Here is a 7,244-nt window from a genome sequence, read left to right on the forward strand (position 1 = left end):
TCTTTTTTTTCAGCCATTTCTGCAAATAAATGCTCTAAATGACAATATTTTTATTTAGAATTTGGGAGAAATGTAACATAAATAATATAAAACATAAGCATAAACTTATAAATAGCTAAATCAGGGAAAATTCAGAACCTGAAGTGATAGATAATGCTTTTTATGTCAGGAGCGATTCTAGGAGCATTTGAGCATTAGCTGTGCTGAGAGCCTAATGAGACCATTAAAAAAAGAATAAAGGAAAACAAAAGAATAAAGAAATAAATAATTTTGGAATATGAATAAAATTCCAAAAAAAAGGACAATTGGGTGAGTGTGTCATGAGAGAAGAATTTAAACTATTTACATACAAATCTATCCATCTAATAACATGGTATTAATACTATGAAGAACATCTACAAATTCTAAGGACAAGATTAAGACCCACAAACTACTACTTTTACATTTGAAAGATTTTGTCAGCAGATAGGAAGGCAATTAAACTGTTGGCCACACAAATGCACACATGCTGCTCTATTTCCATTGTTAAAATATTATCTTAATTTTGAGCACCCCTTAAAGGGGCTACACACGCCTATGATTTATATCATGTAATAATTTTAAATATCTAAGCAGGGAGTTTGATGTTTGAGGTGGTAAAAATTGTCATTTTGGTGATGCTGGATTGAAGAACCTTTCTAAAGATTGAAACTCAAACAAAGATCTTTCTAAAACCGAACCGAACAAAGACATGTACGAACCAAGTGTAGATTTAGTGTAGATGCACTTATTTTTAATTGTCAATGTTATTGATTGCTTAATAACTTAATTGCTTACCTATTAATATTCATTCTGGTCCATAAGTGACACATTTTTTGTAATTTTACCACAGAACTAGTGCAGTGTGTCCTATAACTTTGGTCAAATCCCACATGGAGGCTATTATTTGTACTGTGTGTTGGGTTCTTTTTTTGCCAAAGTCACTTGTCTGTTTTCAGTATGTACAGTAAGTTGATCATGAAGTGTTACCTCAGGAGAAAACTTATCATCATATTAGTTTCTGTCTCATGTTTTTTTGGAATATGCAGTGGTCCCAGTAGTGCAGGATGTGCTGTGTCCGAGGGAAAATGTATAATTTTCTATTACGTAGGGCTCCAAAACACTGCCACTATGATCAGGAGATCACTGGTTCGAATCCTAGTTATGCAGCTTGGCATCAGCTGTCGGAGCCCTGAGAGAGCACAATTGGCTTTGCTCTCTCTAGGTGGGTAGACGGTGCTCTCTTCCCACATCACTCCAAAGGTGATGTAATGTCGATCAGCACAAGGCGTCTATGAGCTGATGTACCAGAACTGAGTCGCTGCGCTTTCCTCCAAGCTCGCTGTGATGTGATGCTACTCGGCAATGGCAATGTCTTCACCCTCCTGGTGTTGGGGCATCACTAGTGATAGTTCTAATGAGTGGGTTGGGTAATTGGTCTCGTAAATTGGAGAGAAAATGGGTTACAAATTATAAAATGAATAAATTGATAGATTTGTGTGTCCATTTGTAATCTATTTGTATGTTGTTTTTTGTAGCTGATGTTCTGCTCTCTTTGTTGCTGTTCCTTAATATTTGTCTTGCTTTTTCCTGCTATGTTTTGTCTCTTTTTCTTTGTCCTCTGTTTTTTTGTTTTGTTTTGTTTATTTATTCCCCCCCCCCTACCTCTCCCGCCTTCTTTTTGCATGTTATTTTGCTATGTATTATTATTATTATAAAAATAATTAAATAAATAAATAAATAAATGAATGAAGAGGCAAATACTGCATACTGATTTCTGGAAAAATCTAATTTTAAAAATCCCTGTATTTTGCAATATAGCAACATATCATTTTTGCCCTTCTATTAATAGTATGGCACACAGCAATCACATAGATGGTAATTATTGTTTTATGGATTTCACCTTGTCGCTGAAAGCTTAAAGCACTTCATTTCTTGCCAGCGCCATTTCTACCATGGCAACAAATTAGAGTTTAACTATCACTAACTGCTGCCCAACTTGTTCCTCATTTGTAAGCGTTACCTGCAGTTAGCACCTACTTGAGAGAACATTTCCCCTCTGATCTGCAGTTCATTCCTCTGTCAATCACGAAATGACGCTGACTGGAGCACAAAAGCACCACTTTAGCATGAGTCTGGGCGAGCGGCGGTTAATTAGCCAGTTCGTAAAGCAATCTGCCCTATTAGTCGCCCCTCGCTGCTCATCGCGTGGCCTGCCCTTCCTTATCACATGCCTATTGATTCTTCCTCTGATGAAAAAAGAAAAATAGAGAATGCATTGCGCTTGACTCCTTAATGCACTCTAAGAGAGGAGTCATTTACAGACGTGGACTGCATTATTAAAGTGGAGTGCTTGCATGCAGGGTTAAATGTAAGTGAAAGTGCATTTTAACCCGTCATTTAGGGCTGCTATTCACGCTGCTTGCGGAGGGGTCGTGCTGGCTTTAACACTAATAAACCTCTCTGCTTTAACCCTACAACATTTTACAGCATGCTGTGTGAGAGCCTAGTATTAGTGAAGTGTGTTATGACATGTTTATAACATGTGTATTACTTCTTCATAAATTACATAATAGCGGGTTCTGTGATGTGTAATAGGTAATGGAAAATGGAAAATTACAAAGAGAAGAGTATTATAGATGCATTATGCCCTCTTAAAATGGAACTACGTCAAATGGTTCCGTCAGTGATGCCATAGAAGAACCACCTAATAAGTTCACAAGGTTTATAAGAAGTTCATGTCTCAAAAACCTACAATTTAACCTTAAGTTTAAGTCTTTTTTTATATTATACACAAATCTTTGTTACAAACATGATTTGATATTGAAACAAAAGTGATTCTTGCATGGCATTGTTAAAAAATATATATTATATACTTTTATTTACAGTAAGAATATATATAATGTATTAAGAAATATCTTCTTTCGTCTCATTTTCTCTCTAATCCTACTATATGTATTTCGTAACAATTCCCAGCGTACTCAAGAGGCACTATCAGCAGAAAGTGACTATTCTAAATAACTATTCTAAAGCATTGTTCAGATAATGAGGTTGTCACACTGATGTTTTGTCCTGATGTTTGTACTGATCAGAGATATTGATTAATTTGATGAGTGACTTTGCTAATGAACTGATTAGTCCAAATTTCCACAACATAAATTAAAAGTTAAACCCTAAACTAAATCATTAGCTTTTGAATTGCTTTTTTTTTTACACAATTCTGTAGCACTAAGGTGAGAAATTATATAGATAGATAATATAGATACTGCATGATACTGTATTTAGAAAAACTCAATCAATAACTGTTAGTTGCATTAATTGCATGGTAATGTGTAGTCCAAGTCAACCAGTGTAAAAATACAGTTGTAACAGACTGCGGTGCTAAGCTACAAAATATTACACTGCTATTGTTTACTGCCTAAACTGATTTCAAGCTAACGGAGTTTCATTACACACGTTAATTTCTCAAAATCTGGAACACCATCACCACCCTCAGTCACTACGAATCGTTATTTAATAATTAAAACGTTTAATAATCTGCATCAAAGCAACGCTTGGCAGTAGTAAATGCGTGAGGGTTGAAGTTTCTTGCAGGCCTATTGAGCCGCACAGCATGGCTCTAAAGGCAGATAATGAAGAAATGGAAAATGGAGCACAAATTGACCCTTTCACAGCATGCTCTGAGCGTTTGTATGGGTACCTGCAGAGGCCATCCCACTTCCCATCAATAAAATAATTTAAGAACACATTATACTCCTTTAAAAGGTCCCATTTGTCTGAGCAGGTGATTTTTAAAAGAGCCCTCGGATTAAAGACACCCTGCCTCAGGTACTTTTAAATCAGCCCAATCAATAAGACTTTGCCAAGCTCTTTGTTTAAGGGAATATTAAAAAGGAAATACAGGTGATTTTGTCAGTTTTTTCCCCCTGCTTCTTTTGAATCACAAGTCAAGTCAATAAATGCATTGAATGGCTTTTTCAAAATATATTTCATCAGTGTATTTGGGGGGGTGCCGCCTCGTGCAAGATGTTTACCAGGCCTCGTCCATTCCATTCTTTCAGGCGCAGATGTACACAGTAGGACAGTGTAGTAGGAGAGTGAAAAAAGAAGGAACATTTTCTTTTCAGCATAAAAAATCCAAACCCCCCAACCAGGAACTTGTAGAGCCACCTTTGTTCAGCTCATATTTAAGGCGTGTTTGTGTTGAGTCTACAAGATTAAATACCTCATTTACCAATTGTAGCTATTCTGATCCATTGTAGCCCCAAACTAATTAGGCTGAAAGATTATTTTAATTTAGAGCTTCAGCTATGATTCATATTAACATAAAGTCACTGTCAGACCAAAGCCTGAGTTTGTATTATTTTTTAGTTTGGACAGCATTTGGAATCATTCATTTTCAGTGGACCAATATACTGTAAATGGTTAAAAATTTCTTACTGGATTGCTTTACCTTAGCTTTTTTATTTTTTGCTAGAGCACATTTTGAGTCACTAGCTGTTTTCAAATAATGCATTGAATTCAATAATATATTCAATATATTTTCAATACATTATATAATAATGTAGGCACTGAGTCTAAGGTCTAAGGTGGTCTAAAGCGCTGCCACTTTGATCAGGAAATCGCAATCAGCTGCAACTCGCCATCAGCTGCCAGAGCCCTGAAAGAGCACAATTGGCCTTGCTCTCTCTGAATGGGTAGATGTCGCTCTTTCCCTCATCACTCCTATGTTGATGTCAATCAGCACAAGGCGTCTGTGAGCTGATGTATCGGAACCGAGTCGCTGCGCTATCCTCTGAGCGCGCTGTGAGACTACTCAGCAAGTTTGAAAAGAGGCAGTGACTGACTGCTTATTCTTCACCCTCCTTGTGTTGGGGCACTAGTGATAAGGATATACAGCTGAGTAGCAGCTGAATGGGTGGGACAACTGCCCTTGCTAAATTGGGAGAATATGAGAAAATAAAAAAATACAATAATGTGCCTTTTCAGTTTTAACTCACAAACAAATCATTTTACGCATGTGGTTTGTTTTTGGTCCAAGGTAGGCATAGTTTTTCAGAATATAATAGTTTCAAAGCTTTTGATGAATTCTACATACACATACTGTATATATTTTTTGCATTTGAGCTTTGTATTCTGATTTGATTGTCATCTCAAATATTTTGTACAGGTGTATATTTTAAAAATAGTAGGAATAAAAAAACACTTGCTTTAAACAAATACAAAGTACAAAAATCAATGTTATATTTGATGAAGACATTAAAGATTAGAAGTGTCTCCCTGTGGCTGTGTGGGATTCCCCTGGGGTGTGGTTTATATCTACAGTCCAAAACACTGGAGATCAGGTAAACTGGATACTTTAAATTGCCCTGATGTTTGTATATATGTGTGAGTGTGTATGACTATATGCCCAGATATGGATTGGCACTTGTTCTTAGGTCATAGTGCCCGATGCAGTCCTCCAGGCTGACAGTCGTTTCTGGTTGAGAGTATTCTGTGCATGATTGGCTGCCACATCTTACCGCGTGTGTGTGTATGAGCGCTTGTGTGTGTTGGTTGAGTGCTGACTGTAAAATGATTGTGTGTGGAATGTGATTGTAAAGAAAAAAAAAGAATACAATACTGACACTTTTGACACGCTTTGAGACAGTTTATTACTTTTGATGTTACTGATATTCATTCATAATTATCCATGCTGCTATAGCAAACTTGCACTCTGGACTTCATGTTGCTGCGATTTCCGTACTTCTTTATATGTTGTGTATTTATTTTGATCTCTATCTTTATTATCATTTTATTTGCATTCTATTATATTTTATCTTTATATTTATCTATTTTAACAATTGCTCTTTGGGTGTAACCGGACTGTGGGAACACAATTTAGTTCCACCTCATGTACCACATGTGATGTGAAATGACAATAAAGTCTCCTTTAATACTCAAAAGGGTCCTTGGGTGTCTGGAAAGGTGCAAAACAAGTGTAAACTTATTTATTAATTTTTATGATGTTTGGTAAGATATTTTGTTCTTAAACCCAGTGACATCAGCAACGTTATTAGATTTTTAATCTTAACATCTTCCAAATCGTATTTGAATTTTTCTGGTCTTGATTTTGCAATAAGCTTCAGCCCACAGTCCAACTGGACTGTGAAATGAAACCAAATGAGTTTCAAAGCATTTATCTTCATTAAAGCAGATTGTATTATTTATCTTTCTTCATGTTGGGTTATCAATTAATACAAGAAAAAATGTTTCAATGGCAGCCATACAGGTCCAGACTTTGATTCTACCTCCACCATGCTTGACAGTTACTGTATGATGGTATTTTTTGGCATTTACTTCTGTGTACTCTGGTGAAGTCTTCTGTTGATTGTTTTCTGTTTACACAGATATGTCTCTCTCCTGCAGGGGGTTCTCTCGGTCTGGTCAACTGTTGTGAAGTGGCTTTTCTTCACCAGCAAAAAGGCATCTATGATCAACCATAGTTGTTTTCTGAGGTTTTTCTGGCTCTTTGGTGTTTCCAAACACCAAAGAGTGCGCTCACCAGTGCTTTCTTTCTGTTTAGGGGTGAACCAGATACTGTAGTTGATTTGGCCACACTGGATGTTTCTGCTGTTTTTGTTCTGTTCTGTTTTTTTTTTTTTTTTTTTTTTAGTGAAATTGTGGCTTAACAACAGCATATTTAAAAATTTGAATGCTGTACAGTAAACTTTACATTATTTTTCTGCCTTTTTCTAAATCAAATAATAAAGAAACAAAAACGCAAGAATTATTGCAACAGTGAAAACTGTTTAACTACTTTGTATAAAAATGGTTGTGATTCTTACTACATCAGTCACCTGGTGAACCATTTAGGAAGGAAACATGATTATTATTATCTGTTTATTATATGAAATGTTAATGTAGCTTTTTATCTACAAATAAGGCTTCAAATGGTCAACAAATTGTACAGATGTTTCAGCATGAGTAGCCATGATATTACGAGCTGACCAGCTGTTTTCCCTCTCTAAACACCTTCTGTTCATGTTGATTTTCTCTGGGGTTTTTTTGTGCATGTTCCAGTATCAAAGAGACACAGCGCATGAATCAGATATAATAATGGAATTAAAGAACAGGGATAAATTGTTTTATCTTTAGGGTGTCATTTGCACCAGGTGATGTGTAATGAGCCTGTGATGTTTTCAGAGAAATGAATTTACTATTAAATGTATATATATATATATATA

At 35.9% G+C, this 7,244-nt stretch overlaps 1 protein-coding gene across 1 annotated transcript in view; it reads left to right on the forward strand.

Annotated features, from left to right (window-relative positions):
* The window catches only part of jhy (junctional cadherin complex regulator), a 56,598-nt gene extending 49,936 nt beyond the window's left edge, over positions 1–6,662 (forward strand). The window contains exon 9 of the mRNA XM_022681356.2: positions 6,427–6,662. The gene's annotated coding sequence lies outside the window, so the exon portion shown is untranslated. The remainder of the gene's footprint in view (positions 1–6,426) is intronic.
* Positions 6,663–7,244: the final 582 nt, after the last annotated feature.

Source organism: Astyanax mexicanus, chromosome 20 (genome assembly GCF_023375975.1).
Source record: "Astyanax mexicanus isolate ESR-SI-001 chromosome 20, AstMex3_surface, whole genome shotgun sequence".
NCBI lineage: Eukaryota > Metazoa > Chordata > Actinopteri > Characiformes > Acestrorhamphidae > Astyanax > Astyanax mexicanus.